Raw genomic sequence first — 16942 nt, 5'->3', positions numbered from 1 at the left:
CCCTTCTCTTTTTTCATAGAACTCTCTATGCCCTTTGTTACTGTTCTCCATCTTATCAAAATGGATGCAATTGAAGTTAAATAAATTAAAATCTATAGATTCAAATTTGAAAAAACATGCCTTACCTATGGCCCACCAATGTGTTTCATGTCTAGTAAATCCAAGCCGTAGAAAAGATTGGTGCAAAATCATATATATCACCCATCACGAAAATCAGCCACATCTAACCAGTACGTGGCCCACAACATTAAAATGAATGGACAGCTGAAGATCTGACCTCTCTCACACACAAACAGCCTATATCACAAATGGGTCACCCTTATTTTGAGAGTAGGTGATCTTCCTGACGTGGCCAACCTTTTGAACGGATTGGATTTTCTAAACACGTCAACACATTGGCAGGAAAATGTGAAGTACGGTAAGCTTATCAAGCTTATCGTACTAAATAAATAAATAAATAAAGAAAAAAGAAAAAAGAAGAAGAGATGTATGGGCTTAACACCTGAACAAAAGAACACGGCTAGATGTATCATTCCCTCCTCATCCTTCTCTTTTAAAAACCAAAGCCCAGAAGAGCATCAATCAATCGAACATTCTCTTTTTTTTATTTCTTGGGATGTTATAGCTGTCTCTGACGATACAGAGAAACAAAAAAGATGAAAACACAGCTATATAAAATCCATTAGCATGTGTTCTTGTGAACGATGTAACCCTAATGCTATTATTTCCTAATCAAAATGAAAATGACTTGCCAGTAAATCGAACGTTTTTCTTCAACAAGTCTTAAGTTTCGGTCGGGCGATGGCCCCAAGACTCTCGAGTGCAGGTTTCACATTGCTGGATCTAACTGGCCCATGCTACGAAAGAAGTTGAACCACATCTGATCGTAGAAACCAAGAGGGTTCAACGGTTAAGATTCGGAGGTGGGGGGAGCCATTTACTATAAAAGGATGGCTAGGATTTTTGTACAGCAGGCGGTCCACGGATGGATCCGTGAGATGCCCTGGTCCAGTTCACCGACATTACAACCAAACTAACATGAAAGCTGGCGTCTGTAATCTTGCAAAATTAGATCAATGGTGCAGATTGTGACATGTGTCATATTTAATATTAGTAGTAAACTATATTTTTAATTAGCCTCGACAACATCAGCAACAGAGGACGTTTGGAGAAAATATACCACGATAGAAAAGGTGTAATTGCTTTTTTTCACGGTAGAAAAGGTGTAATTGCTCCTTTTCCCAAATAAGCAATCCCTCCGCTCCCAATCTAAATCCGAAATCCTACGGGAGGAAGTAGAATCAATCCAATGGGATGATGTTTGTCTTAGTATAATATTAACCTCTCTACCTCTCATTAGTCCTGAACCATCGGGTTAGAAATAGTTTCAGTCTATCCCCTCAAGCACGCTAGGCCGAGTCATAGCTGTAGCCAATAGTTGTAATTCTCTTTGATTTGTGCTTGTGTGTCAGATCTGAAGAAAGATCTTAGTCTTGTAATTTGTCCACTCATGCTCATGCATTAGGCTGATTATAGTTGTAACTCTTGGAATCGTCATTACCTTACTTAGCAGTACTCTACTTCAAAAGGAACCCCGCTTTTCAGCTAGACTGGTGTTCCTATTTTAGTGGTAATTTTATGTGCATTTCCACATTCATCTCTTGATCTCCTTTTGTTTTGACAAGACAATTATTGCACCTTCATAAAGTCCTTGATTATTAAGGCAAAAGGAGTTCATTGGAGGAAGAACCTAACCTCCGCAAGTCGCCTGATCAACGAGCACATTATAGGTTGAATAGACGGTTGACTTGTTGGTTGTGCGACCAAAACATCACTAAATCTCAACACCAGGGCCAATGGTGATCATAGTTTGAATCAGACCCAATTGGTTTTGATACGCCCGCAAAAGCAACACACGTATCTTACGTGTTGAAAATCGCACCAACACCATTTTTTGCACACTTGGTGGAACATGTGTGCAATCATTGATTGAGGTTTATAATGATATCATGAGTAAGCGATCTACTTGAGTTAGTGGAAATATTGAAAAAGCATTTTAAATGCATGTCGAAATAGATGTCCCAAATCCTCCACTTCCACTAATTTTGGAAGGAGGATCATCATCCCAAAATAATTCTATAGAGGTAAATGAAGTTTTGGACAACATCAACATTGGCATAAGAGAACTAACAGAATAAGGAAGGGTGCAAGCTGAGTATTTTAGGGCTCAAAGTGAGGCTATCAATAAAATGATGGTATTCATTCACGACAGGTTGTCCAATAACCATCATTATAATAAATTTGTAAAAGGAAGCCTGTAAAATTTTTCATAGATGAAACCTTCACAAACTTAATCTTTTTTGCTAATAAAAGGTAGACCAATCACCATACTTTTTTGCTTCAACAATTTTAAGCCTATGAAGTTTAAATGGTCATATCTCAAATGTCATAGTCAAATTTCATCAACATCTTTAGATTTTAATATAAAATTTCCTTTTAATGACATTCTAAGAGGAAAAACCTTGTTTGACGCCATTTCACTATTACCACAATATGCTTTTTCTCTTTATCTAAAGATCATGCATTTAGCTTTATCAAAATTAACAGAATATCCTTTTTAAATTAATTGTCCAACACTTGGTAAATTTGAGCTAAAGTAAGAACATAAGAACATAAAGAACTATTTTGACAAGATTTGGTAGCACCAGATTAATGGCACAAAATTAGCTACATAGTAAGCACCATATTTTTATGGCGTACACCGAATATGCGGAGAATAGATCATTAATGTGCAAATCTTCAAAGAGTTATGTCACTCACGTGCTTTGAGGATAAGAGCTTGTAACCATTAGAGCTACGTCAGCATCAAGCCACATTTGATGGCTTATTAGCAGGATGAGGATACATTCGTTAAAGGTAAAGAATGATTGAGTAAGAGCAACTGTGAGCTTACAACTGACAATATGCGAAATCACCACGCAAGTAACGGTTATTGCCATAACATTGCCTAGGAATCTATAAAAAGCAAAAGAGCACAAAGAGTAAAGGATTCCATAATCAAATAAAAAACACAATTAACACAAACTTATACCTAGCGCAATGCTATTTATTCAGCCTTTTGGGACACTTATCCCTTCCACTGCTCATTAGCCATGAAATCTTTAGTCTCTAGGAGTAGTTCAGTCCATCCTTGGTTCAAGCTGGATCGACTTAGTGATAGTCAATAGTTGTAATATCATTCCATCTGTGCTTGCGTGCCGAATTTGAAGGAAGACCATAGTCTTAGGAATTGTCCACCTACGCTTATAACTAGGTTGACAGTAGTTTATAATCTCACCATTGCCTTCTACTCACTTATCAGCGTGTTGCTCGACAAAGCACCATGCTACTCTAAGCCAGGATCATGATACCTATTAGTAGTATGTTTCATCATTCCCAACCATTGTATCCATTTCCGGCTTCCATCATCATACTCTGCTCAACCATACACTTGTTGCACTCTTAAAAGTCTTTGGTTCTCAATGGAAAAAAGAACTCATTAAAGGAATAGCCCCAATCTCCATAAATCACCTAATAAGCACACTTGACAGTTGGTAGAATAGACAATTTGTCTTCTGACTATTAGATAACACACCGCTTTATCTTGACTTTAGGCGTCAAGGCGGTTTGAATTGGACTATAAATCAGTTCTGACAAGCCTGCAAAAGACACACGTGCGCCATGTGGCTGAATTCAAGACCAATAGGAACATCATGAATAAGTTGAGAATTATATTCCTTTGTTTGTATGGTTATGATTCATTTTCCTTCAATATTTTGAAGCTTCCTATCTTCAAGCTATATTTTGAGAATGCACTTCTTCATTCAAATCAACAAAATAACTTTGATATCCTATCATGTGGTTATCGCAACCACTATTCAAACACTAAATATCATTTGATTATTCTAGAGTATTCAAATAAGAATAAAATAATTTTTTTTTTTTTACGTCTTTATATATATATATATATATATAATGCTTCAATTTTTTAACTTATACCAATACTCTTTATCTATGCGGCTTGATTCTTTTGCAGATATTGCACTTGTTATACAAACAATTCTTATCAGCATGATTAGATTATTTTTATTTTTATTTTTATTGCAACTATAGCATTGAGAATCAATTTACTTATTACCTCTTAAATTTCTTTGGTTGTTGAAATCAAACATTCTCTGCCTTTTCCTAAAACATAGTTAAAGTTTGTCTCCGTGTGAATTCTTCTAGATTACTAATATTATATTTGATTTGAATGTGTCTCTTGACTTCTTATTTGCTTCCATATCCTTCATTTCTAATATATTTATGCTTTACCCTACAAACGTACTCATCCTTTATTCATGTGATTAAAGAAAACCCATAAGCTCATGCAAAGTTAACTTAAATAAGTTCTTATGTCACTTACTACATAATCGAATTTTACCACCAGAGTTCTTAAAATCTTTTCCAGAACTCTCTTCTTTCATATTAGCTAGAAACACAAGAAAAGTAAATTTTAATTTACTGACATTCCTTTGTATGCCATAAATAATGAGCCCCCGACCTAAAAAATCCTCCCTTGAGCATGTGCCTTTTCCTGCCATTTTTGCAAATGACTGGTCCACCATCCACGTGGCATACGTCCATCAAGATCACTAAAATCATGGTTCCATTGAGGATGGAGCATAGCTTTAAAACCTCAACGATCAGAAGATCTCAACCGTTTAACATCATTAACCTAAATAGGACTGTTCAGCTTTTCCTTGTAACCGTCCATTTAATCTTTAGGATTGCTATAATTGATCCTTATCACCTTGTCAAACCGTATGAACAGGATTGATCTACATTTGTGAGTGGAAATTATTTTAGTTTGGGTTGGGACGAGACGACTAGGCACGACCCACCCGACCCTAATGCCCAAGGCCTGAACCTAGGTCCAAGCAAGTACATTGTCAAGCAATGCCCAATTTTGACTAGGCCTACCCAATAGCTCGGCCCAAAAAATACAAAATCCGGCCCTAAAACAACCTTAGGTCCAGACCACCGACAGCCCTAGCAGCAAAATCTAAAAAACTTGAATGATTGGTCCATCACATAAATGATTAAATCACGTGAATGTTCCGGTTCCATTCAAAATCAAATGACTGCAGATGGATAGAGAAATACGTATTTAAAAACGAGAGATGCTCACATGCAACTGACTGTATGTCCAACTAGTTGGAGTGTAGGGCCCACCATGCCTAGCCATTCTCCTATCCTAAAATGGAAGTGGATTGGCTGGTGTACCCAACACCACCGATCTGGCTGATGGGTTGACGTCACCAAGTTCAGTGGGTCCCATCATGAGGTATGATTTATATCCAAACCGTCAGTCCACTTGGGGAGATCGTCCTACGGGTTGAGCCAAAAAATAAGACAGATCAAAATATCAAGTGGACCACATGTAAAAAGCAGTGGGTGATTGAACATCTACCATTGAAACCCTCTTGGGGGTCACAGAAATTTTGGATCAATATAATATTGGTTTTTCCTCTTAGTCCAGGTCTGTGTGACCTTATGAACAGATTGGATGGAAAATAAACGTCGTGGTGGGCCCTATGAATGTTTGTCTCACTTCTATTTGTAGTGTGGTCCACTTGAGCTTTGGATATGACTCATTTTTTGAATCAAGCTTTAAAATGATCTTTCCAAATGGATGAACGGTGTGGATATAATAAATACGTCACTGTAGGGCTCATGTAACTTTGATCTCCTTTGAACCCTCCGTATGACTAGGAGACTAGGAGCTCGAGGAACGCTCCTCTTCACACGATACGTACCCACGCCAGCTAGGTTGGTGGTGCATGGTACACCATCTACTACGCTTCCAAAGTGGGGTAATGCAACGGTAAGGCGGGGCAAATTATAGAAAACCGTGCACAACTGCTTAAAAAGAAAAATCTAGGGCATCTTATTTTTCCCGGTTGAATGGACAGATATTTGGGTTATCATAGGGCTTTTTGGATTTTTCATCTCCACTATAAATACCTTGTAAATAAATAATAATTATTATTTCACCCTTTCAAAACCATTCCAAAAGCACCAACTTAAATTTGTGAGCACTATCCTGATATATTCACACCGTCCATCCACTTTTCTAAAATATTATAGGGCATGAGCCAAAAAGATGAAGCAAATCTAATGCAGAAATAACCCACACCAACTGAAAGGGTCCACAGTTGAAAGTTGTTTCCTTTTATAGGCTTATATTAATACTTATTTATCATCTAACCTATTCATAAGGTCATACAGAGGTGAATAAAGAAAAAAATTTATAAATATAAGCTTCATCCAAAACTTTGAAGGGCCTATAGAAGTTTTTAACCATATGCATCTCATTCCAACTGTTTCGTATGATGTGGTCCACTTAAGCTTTGGATTTGTTTTATTTTTAAGCTTGTGTCCTAAATTCAACTAGCACAACAGATGGACAATATGGATAAGCCATATATGTCACGGTGGACCCTACATTTATTTCACAATATCCTTCATTTTAGTGTCTAAAAAAGTAGATCAGTCACGGTCAGCAATCCGATAAGTTGACATGATTACTTAAGTAACTAATTATTGCCCATTTACAAGATAATTGCAGCTTGCATGGAAAATCAAAGTCCTTATTTTCAGGGTGTGATAGCTTTGCTAGATGGGAAGACGTCATACAAACACCATGGATGACTCCACACACCAATTAATTGGATGCACAAGATATTTGTTGTGAGCATTTCTCTATTTTGGGATGCTCCAAAAAAATGAAGTTGATCTAACTTTCAAGTGGGGCCGACAAAAACAGCCATGAATAACAACTAGAAAAAACTCCTTAGTCAACTGCCATCCCATTTTCACGGTAGGATAGACCTAATTTATAGGCTTTCCCATTCTCATTGCATATGCTATGATTTCACAACACTACCCCTTTTTATTCAACCAAAGTTCATAGCATGCACTTTCATGGTGAAACAACCTTACTAAAAAGGCAAAATGTCATGGAAACTCCATGGTGAGCCCCACATGCCAACTAGTTGGAAGTACAGCTAGTTGTGCCAAATAGGCTTCTACACCTAGTTGTAACATTCAACTGGGGTTTTAGCATATAACATCTCTCCCTTTTGGCTAAAGATGGGTAATTGCCTCCCTTTGTGCGAGGGTGTTAATAAGGTAAGGTCCCACACCATGTTAAGCTTACCAGGGCCAGTTTTCACCCCATAGTGCAACCTTAAATGATGATCCTAACCATTCATTGTTTGGATTCTATGTTAGCCAGGCCATTATAGAAAATATTTGTTTAAATAGGTGATTGTATCCGAAGATCAATATATAATGGCTCATATTCAAATCTAAGATTTCAAAAGTCAGGATTATCAATGAAGTATGATTATAAGAAGGTAGCTTTTATATGGCACAAATAAGAACATGAATGATTGATATCAATTCTAGGATGCAATCCAAGGGTGATGTAGGCAGGGCTTTATGGCTGATGTGGTAGGTCCATGCAGGGCTTGGAACAGGGTCCTACCTCAGGTCTTACATGTCCAGTGGGCCCATACGCGGGCTATTGCTAGTCGATGCATTAGCCAACTGATGTGTGGGCTTACCATCCATTTTATCAAACATGTGGGCTACTGATGTGCAGGCGTTGTATTTTTTTTTGGGCCGAGACCTCTTCATGGTGGGCCCCACCTGGTGAATGGTCAGAATCCCTGGCCCTGCACAAACCCTTGCAAAATCCCACTTCCACACCCTATCCATCCCTCACCCGTCGACGATCGTTCGAGGTCCGGTCTCACCTCCAAATCCACCAAGAAGAAGATCGAGTCCGAATTATCCCAATCTCTAAACTCCTCACCCTCTCCAAGCTCAAATTCGATTACCGCCCGTTCAAGGCCTCGCGCCAGCTCTGCGGCTCCTATTGCCTCTTCTTCGCTGACAAGCGTGTCGTTCCGCTCCTCCCATGCGTCCTCGGCAAGCAGTTCTTCAAGAAGAAGAAGATCCCTATCCCGATCGACCTGCGGCAAAAGAATTGAAAGGAGCGGATCGAGCAGGCATGTGGATCCGCGCTGCTGTGCCTGCGGACGGGTACGTGCTGCACTTTGAATGTGGGGAGGGTGTTGATGGGGTGGGACAAGGTGGTGGAGAATGTGGTCGCCGCAGTTGCTGGGGCGGTGGAGATTGTGTTGAAGAAGTGGGCGAACGTGCAGTCCTTCCATTTGAAGGTGCTGGGTGAAGTGGCTCTGCCAATTTATAAGGTGGTGCCAGAGATGGGGTTGAAGATTGAAGCGTTAAAGGAGGAGACTATTCCAAAGATGGAGGACGGGCTGGAAGTCGCCCAAGAGAAGGAGCCAGAGAAGAAGGTATTGTCTAAGAAGGGGAGGATTCGTGGAGTTCGGTACATACGGATGGTAATTTCGAGCATTGATGGCAAATGTAATTGATGATGATGAGGCAAAAAGAGGCTATGCCAAATTGTTGGGTAATAAGAATAAGAACAAAAGGAAGAAGACATCGTTGATGGAAGAGTTAAATGGATGGTGATATTGATGACTTGATGGTGAATGCAGATGGTGGCGAAGTGAATGGAGGTGATGCCGAAATGATGGATAAGAAGAAAAGTGATAAAAAGAAGAAGGCAGCAGCAATGGAGGAGTTTGGGTGGTGGGACACTGAAGAATTCATCCTGAAGAAGTTATCGAAGGTAAAGAAGGAATGGAATGTGGTAGTGAATGATGGTTTGTCTAGTAGTGATGGAATGAAGAAAAGCAAGGCTGAGAAGTTGGAGGAGAAAGGGAGGGAAGCGAAGAAGAAAGCTATTATGAGAAGGCGGTGAAATAGAGTGATTTGTTTTGATGGGGTTGTTTACTTGTTGCTTGCTAGTTAGGTACATAAAAGGCAACACGTTGTGGAGCTCTTCATCTGCTTGACGGACTTCATTGAAATTGAGTATGTCTTTCTATTTTGAAGTCTTTCATTGCAGATTTTGGTTTTTGTATTTCTGTTTCTAGTTAATTACGACCATTTGCTGTTTTCCACTCTTTGAAATGTCTGGAATGATAGATCTCTGCAAAGTGAGAATTCATGTATTAGTTAAGAGGTTAGCTTTGATATTGATTTTGTTGCATTGCTAGACAAGTTGAATGACTTCCCAAAATGTTTTAGCTGAGTAAAATACATCAATTATGTAAGATGAGGTATAACAAATCTTCAATAATTTGATAGTCTGCTGGTATGAATGAAGTTTGAAATGTGTGGCTAATTGGTGTACATCATCATGAAAGAGATAATGCATCGTGTTCTTGGTTCTCTATCTTCATCATAAAAACTGATGGGCTATCATTCTGTGGTTGTTTATTGCATCCTTGAATTTAAGTTTGTTTGGTTGACTGTTGACATCTCATGTTATTCTGTATCATGTCTGTTACAAGCCTATTATTTACAGATCAAATCAGACAATTCAACTAGATTCTTAGAGAAAGTGATCCATGATTCAATTTAACCCTGTTTTACAGATGTTGTACATGAATCGTTTTATTCACAAAAGAATGACATGGGTGTAGGGTTTATGATTTTTAATGATTTTAAACTGCAGGGAGATGAATTTGAATTGCAACTTGCTCAGACTTGTTATTTTAGCCATATACCAAAATCTTGTATGACATTAATGGTGTTATTGAGTTACTTATTTCAAGTACCAACTACCAATTAAAATATGAAAAACAAAGAAGAACATAGACGGTTTTTTTTTTTTTTGAAGGATATACATAATCATCATTGCAACAATGGTCCAAAACTTTGGCCAATATGTGGTGTTTTTCCTGATGCTGATTCCCAATACAATGTTTTGATTTGTATTGGGGATACACATTTTTCAGCGGGCATCGGAATGGAGAATCCTAATGAAGGATCAATCATTGTGGCACAGAGCTATCTCCCCTAAGTAGTTGGGAGATAAGGACCCCTATGAAGTGACAACCAAAGCAGTTGATTCCAGGATATGGTAAAGTATCCTAAATGCTCATCTGTTTCTAAATGTAGAGCTGCCTCATCTTGTGGGATCCGGAGAAAATATTACAAGTTGCAGAAATGGATGTGGTCCTAACCATCTTGTCCTCCAAGTAACTAACCTCAAGATTCAAGACTCTTTGCAAAAGCTAATTATCTCTGCTGGAACGCAGAGGTGGAATGTAGATGTTATCAAGAGAATGTAGAGATAAAGCACATAGCCCTCACAATGAGACCAACAAGTGACATGATTATTTGGAGACTAGAGTTCCAATGAATTGCATTTGTAAGCTCTTTGCTGATAGTGGAGATGGAAATGAGTGGCTGTCTAGAAATGTGAAAAAGTGGTCCAGGGAAAGCTTCTAACGCCCTCCAAAGTCAAGATTTATGGGAGCACCATTTGCAGAGCTTGCAAATGAGGACTCCACTGAGCACATTCTCCTAAAATTTCCAGTGGCTTTGCTAGCTGGTATTCAAACCAAGCTTACTACATGCTTGGAGGTCATGATAGAATGGCTTGAACAGATGGCTAAGGTAGTGCAGAGGAAAAATCCAAGTCGGACATTTTTCCATTTATCGGTTGGAAATTTTGGTTGGCCAGGAATGAGCTATTTTTGAAGGTCCCAATCTGGAGAGAACCACGGCCAAAGATAAAATGGCAGCTCATAAGAAAGATGTATTTAAATAGCTATTGCAATCTAATAATGCCGTTGATGGGGTGGAATGGATCGATGCTTCTTGAGCATCTCTTCTTCTCTGTCCATGCCAGGTTTCAGGATTCAAAGATGTCTCCTTAAGCTTTGGAGGCAATCTAGGTGTTTTTTAAACACCTTTGTAGTCTCTTGCATTGTAGATTTTCCAGAATGTGAAAGGCATGGTTGCTTTCGATTGGTTCTTGAGGTGGTCCTTTCCCTTGGGAGCTATGAGCCAAATTCTATGCTCTCCTTGACAGGGGTGGGTTCAGAGTAATATAGGACGAACGTGTCCAGCATCCTTATGTAGATATTCTGGGAGATGTGGCAGTTCACCAAGAGATGATCAATGGTCTCCTCTTCTCCTTGGTGTGGAGATCATCGATATCCATTCGTCTTCCACTCAGCTTGTCTTTCATGGGAAATGTGAGGGTTACATTGGAGCATTCCTTATTTTGGTTCAGGTAGCGTGATAATCTTTTGCAGGTAGTATGCAGACTTGACAGAGATGTCTCTTTTGAGTATGTTGTCAACTCAGGGTGTCCTGGGTTTGGAATTAGGGGTGCAACTTGTGGGGTTGGGTGGGGTTGAGGGTTAACCCAAGCCCCACCTGACCTCAAGAGGACCGAACCAACAACCTGACGCAACCCTAATTCCAATCAAGGTTGCCTACCCTGAACCCACCCTGAATTCCTCTATATTTGTCCCGACCCAACCCAACACAAATGCCATGTCATTTTACCAACCGGACCTAACCCAACACAAATTTGCTCAACTCAAACCAACCCAATTTCAGATTTTCCTACCCAAACCCTACCAGGGAACCTTGACAACCTGACCCAACCCAATTGACCCAAACCCAAGGTGCACCCATACTTTGACTGGATGGACAGGGATTTTTCAAATGTTATTCACCTGGTTTTTCTTCCAACCCTATTTTCTCAATCAGTTTAGGCACTCTTACCATGCGAGGACATCCCTTTTCCTTCAGGGGACTGGTTCCAGATTTTGATTTGACAGGCATTTCCAACTCTCCAACAGGCGCCAGACTGAGGATTTCTTTTCATTTCATAATGTCCTTCTAGTTGTGAGAATGGTTGGCCGCTGTAGCCTGTGACAAGTTTATGCTGTGTATACAACATATTTTGGGAAAGGTCACTACTAGAACTATTTGGAAGTAAATCTTTTCCAGTTGTAATCTCACACAGTTGGTGAGAACAAATAATTGTATCCTTAGGAACAATGTCTGATTTTTGCAAAGTCACTGGTGACGTTAATAGGACTAGTGGAATTTTATATCCTCCTTAGACAACAGATACCATCCAAGAATCTCTCATGTCCTGCTCCCAACATAAACTTTCTCCAGTCACAACCGATGCACCCCACTCAAATGGATTTCCCAGTCCAAGATCCCTCTTCTTTAGAAGACGTGTAATTCCTTGTCTGTTTCAAATGTTATTCTCCTTGTTACCAAATGAAAAAGAAAGATTAAAGAACATAGGAATTGCATGTCTTTCTTATCAGCAAACACATAGTTTGTTGATGAGTCGGATTTCATGTATCTGGGTTTCATGGTTCCAGGATCCAAACCAATGATATGATGAGCCTTAAGGTGGATGGAGATGCCACGAAGTCTTCTGCAAAACCCTTTGACATTGTGACCTACAAATACCCAGCTGGAGGGGAAAACAGTCCAAATTTATCGAGAGAAGGTGAAATATTAAAGTGTTATGATCAATTAGTTGGGATAAGGCTTAGACGATGAAGAATCGATTGGGATATATTTGGTATTCCCATCCAAGATTAGGTCAATCATATCAACAGTTTGGATCATCAAAATATCTGCTTCACATCAAGAAATTTTAGGACCCTGAAATTCCTTTTCTTTGATCTTTATTTATTTTATTTTTTTTATAGAAACTTTATCATAGTGGCATAACATTGCCATCCATCTCAAGCACACGTCTCCTACATGTACCCATTGTTCGAAGTATCCTCAATATTATCTGTATCTCTAGCTCGACGATACTGATAACACTGGTCACGATACTGATAACATTGGTAGTATGAAAAATTCTAGGTACTGGCAATGTATCGCTGAGTATCTCCAACGTATCACCAATATTTTCCGGGTGTTGCTTGTATTACCAATGTATCGATATTGCCAACATATCTCCAATATTTTTAACTATGTAAATTCCAGGTGTTGCTTGTATCGACAGTATATTGGCGATATTTCGATAATGTCACCAAAATATCGATATCACCAAAATTTTATTTATTAAAAAAAATTCCATTTCAAATTTTTTAATGAGCTCATGGTTGTATGCAGTATTCAATTTGTCGACGACAATATCGATAGTATCGCGATATTATCATTATCGCAACATGGGTGATATCAAGACCACAATCTTTCGTTTCCTTTCTAGTTGTCAATGATTTTTCAATGAAATATCGTATTTTGTCAATATTTTGAAATATCGATATATGTATGAATGGAAGGTTGGATGGATGGATGGATGGATGAGATGGATGTGTAATGGGATGGATGGGATGGTTGGACTGATTTCTTATGACAACATATGCTTTTAGGCTCCAATTTAATGGAAACTCATTATGTATGCATTCTTTTTGCAATTTCTTTTCTTCTTCTTTTGTTTTTTTTTTTTTTTTTAAATTCCTAAATATGCAAATATTTGTATTTTAGCATCTTTTGAAGTTTCACTGAAAAATTCTACCGTTTTCCTTATGTTTTCCCAATGTCTACCTGCATTTCCAGTTGTCGACAATATTATTGGCGATTACAATATTATTTTTGTATCCCTTGCTAACAAAACTTAAAGCGATATTATACTTCAAACACTGCATGTACCCAAGCCAAGCTATTTAAATATTGGGCCCATTATGGATGAATCATAACCTATAAATGGATCTTTATAGATGTCCTAATAGTGACCAACAAATGGAATTGTCTAAATTCATAATAATAAAAAAATGTCCAATGGAAGAAGAGACTTCAATAGAAATTGACAACATTGTAACTCCTTTTCTCATTCTCCTTAGAGAGGTGCATCTTTTTAACAAAGAACTTTATGGTCTTTTGATGAAGCTTAGGAGGGGCTCCAACGGTCACCTTGGGCATTTCCTCATTTAATGCTCCTCTCTCGCCCACCCACCCACCACCATTTACTCTCTCTCCCTTTCCTCTCCCTCTAACTCTTTCTATAAATATCATTCTGTAAGTGGAGAAGAATCACTAGTGTATTTTATTATTATTTTTTCCTTTTTTTGTGAGATCTTTTGATCATATTTAAGAGTGAGTGAGTCCTCTTGTATTTGGGGTGAGTGAATCCTCAAGCCATCTGCTATATATTGTTACCATTATTTCGAAACAATCTTCCTTTTCTCTTTACTTCTTACTTGTGTGTCGTTTCCCTTTATTGTGTGTTGGATCATCATCATTTGGTGTCGGAGCAAGTTTGGTTCTTGGATCATGCTTGATTTCTTATGGCAAGAGAAAGACAAAACTGGGCTGAACAGACAACTTCAATTTAAGATATATCCACCTTCGCGAATATATTGAAGAATTGAGGAATGCCAATAATAACCTACAACGCATGATGGATGAGGTTTTGCAAAGACTCCCCACACAAACCTCCACAAGTATTTTGATTTATGATGAAGATGTCTATGGGGTGTTTGATGAAATGATTAGACTGAATGAAGGTGAGTGAATGAAGATCACATGGAATTTGATGATGATGAGCCGATTTATGACGAATATGCTTGTTTGATGAAATAATCAGACCAAATAACGGTGAAGTGAACAAAGACCACATGTAAATTGATGATGACGAGCTAATTTATGACAAAAAGCTTATGAATTGCTTGATGAAATGACCGGATCGAATGAATGTGAAAGTCTTGTTATTCAAAAAGTTTTGGTTGCTCCTCGAGCACCTGAAGACAATTGGTTAGGGACTAGTATTTTCCGTATACGTTACACGGTGGACATGTGGTAGAAAGTTATACAATGTCATCATAAATAGTGAGTGTTAAAATTTTGGTCTCCAAAGAGATGGTGGACAAGCTACACTTGAAAGTAGAGGAAAATCCTAAGCCTCATAAGATATCATAGTTCAAAAGGAGCAATAAGGTAAGCATTTTTAACCAATGTCTCATTTCTCTTATTATTGGAAAAATATACAAATATGAAGTATGGCGTGACGTGGTACGCATAGGTGCATGCCATTTGTTGTGGAGAAGGCCATGGCAATATGATAGGAAGTTCAAACATGATGGGGAAAAGAATACTTACACATTGTGGAAGGATGGCTGTGTTGCATGATGGAACCTCTTCAAGGAGGTCCAACTATGTGTTCCGGATTGTTTACTTCAACAGCTATTATTGCGGAGCTTCATAGTGGTGGGCTTAACGGTCACTTTGGGCATGACAAGACGATAACCATAGTTTGGCAGGAAAATATTTTTGGCCAAAGTTACGACGGGGCGTGGCTTGGTATGTGGAGAGATGTGGAATTTGCCAAGCTTCTAAGGGACATGCACAAAACACAAGACTCTACATGCCATTGCCGATTCCTATGTTTCCTTGGGTTGTTATTAGCATGGATTGTGTTGGGGCTTCCCAAAACTCAACGAGGTATGGATTTAATCATTGTTGTTGTAAATTATTTTTGAAATATAGGTCATTTTATTGCTTGCAAGAAAACTGTGGTTGCTACACATGATGTTAACATGTTCTTCAAAGTGATTGTTCACTTGCATGGTGTACAAAGGTCCACTTCGAACTGAGATTCAAAATTTCTTTGTCATTTTTGAAAAAATGTGGAAGAGAACTAAAAAAATATATAAATAGGATGCCGACACACACAGGCGTTCTATGGCGTTTTCCAAAGGTGATTTGGTTATAGTGTACTTCTGCAAGGAACGATTCTTAACTGGCACCTACAACAAGTTGAAGCCAATGGAAGTTAGCCCATGTCGGGTGCTAAAGAAAATCAATTGCAGTGTATCGGATCGAGCTACCGGAAGGCGTAGATATCTTACCTACTTTTAATGTGGCAAGCCTTTTTGAATTTCATATTTTTAAGATAGCAATAAAGCGAACTTGAGGGTAGGTTTTTTTGATGAGGGGGAGATTGATGTAGCTTAGGAGGAGCTCCAACGGTCACCTTCGGCCCCTCCCCATTTAATGCTCCTCTCTCCCTCCCACCCCCATTTACTCCTCTCCCTCTCCCTCTCTCTATAAATATCATTGTGTAAGTGGAGAAAAATCACTCGTGTATTTTTCCCCCTTTTGTGAGATCTTTTGATCACCTTCGAGAGAGTGAGTACTCTTCTATTTGAGTTAGTGAATCCCCAAGCCATCTACCATGTATTGTTACCACTATTTCAATCAAAATAATCCTCTTTATCTCTTCTTGCTTGTTTGTCCTTTTTTCCTATCTTTTGTGTTGGATCGGCATCATCTTCATCAGAAAATATGTGGTTGCTTACAAGTAGGGTTTGTCATTCTTGTTGCATAACGATCCAAACAGATGATATGATGAGGCTTACTATGGATGGCAGAGTCCCCTGAAATCTCCCGCAACATAATAGTCCTTTGATACTGTAGACGACAAATGTACAGTTGCTATGGATGGTGGATTCTCCTCAAATCTCCCACAACATGGTAATCTTCCGATATTGTGGACTACAAATGCACAGCCTAAATAAAGGAAATAGAAAAGTGGTCCAAATTCAAAATGGAAAAATGCCAAATAGGAATGGTGATGTCGAATCTGGGATCTCTTGGGTATCCCCATGCAGGACTCAGACTATCAAGTCAATAGTTTGGACAATTAGTAGAGGGGCCTAACATGCTAGAAATCCTTTTTTTTTTACACACACTCACACCCCACGCACATTCGCACACTCACACCACAGTGGGATTTCACCTCAATGGGTACTCGAACCCATGACCTCATGTTGAAACTCTTGTGAGTCTACCACCAGGGCATGAGTGAGGACCTGACATGCTAGAAATCTTACTAATCTGTCTTTCACACACAAGTAAGACATGCTAGAAATCCTACTAATCTGTCTTTCACACACAAGTAAGACATGCTGGAAATCCTACTAATCTGTCTTTCACACACAAGTAATTGCTTGTTCCTATTAACAGAAAGCATGCTTCAGGC

This window comes from Magnolia sinica, chromosome 5 (genome assembly GCF_029962835.1).
Source record: "Magnolia sinica isolate HGM2019 chromosome 5, MsV1, whole genome shotgun sequence".
NCBI classification, from domain to species: domain Eukaryota; kingdom Viridiplantae; phylum Streptophyta; class Magnoliopsida; order Magnoliales; family Magnoliaceae; genus Magnolia; species Magnolia sinica.
This window is presented reverse-complemented; position numbering follows the sequence as displayed.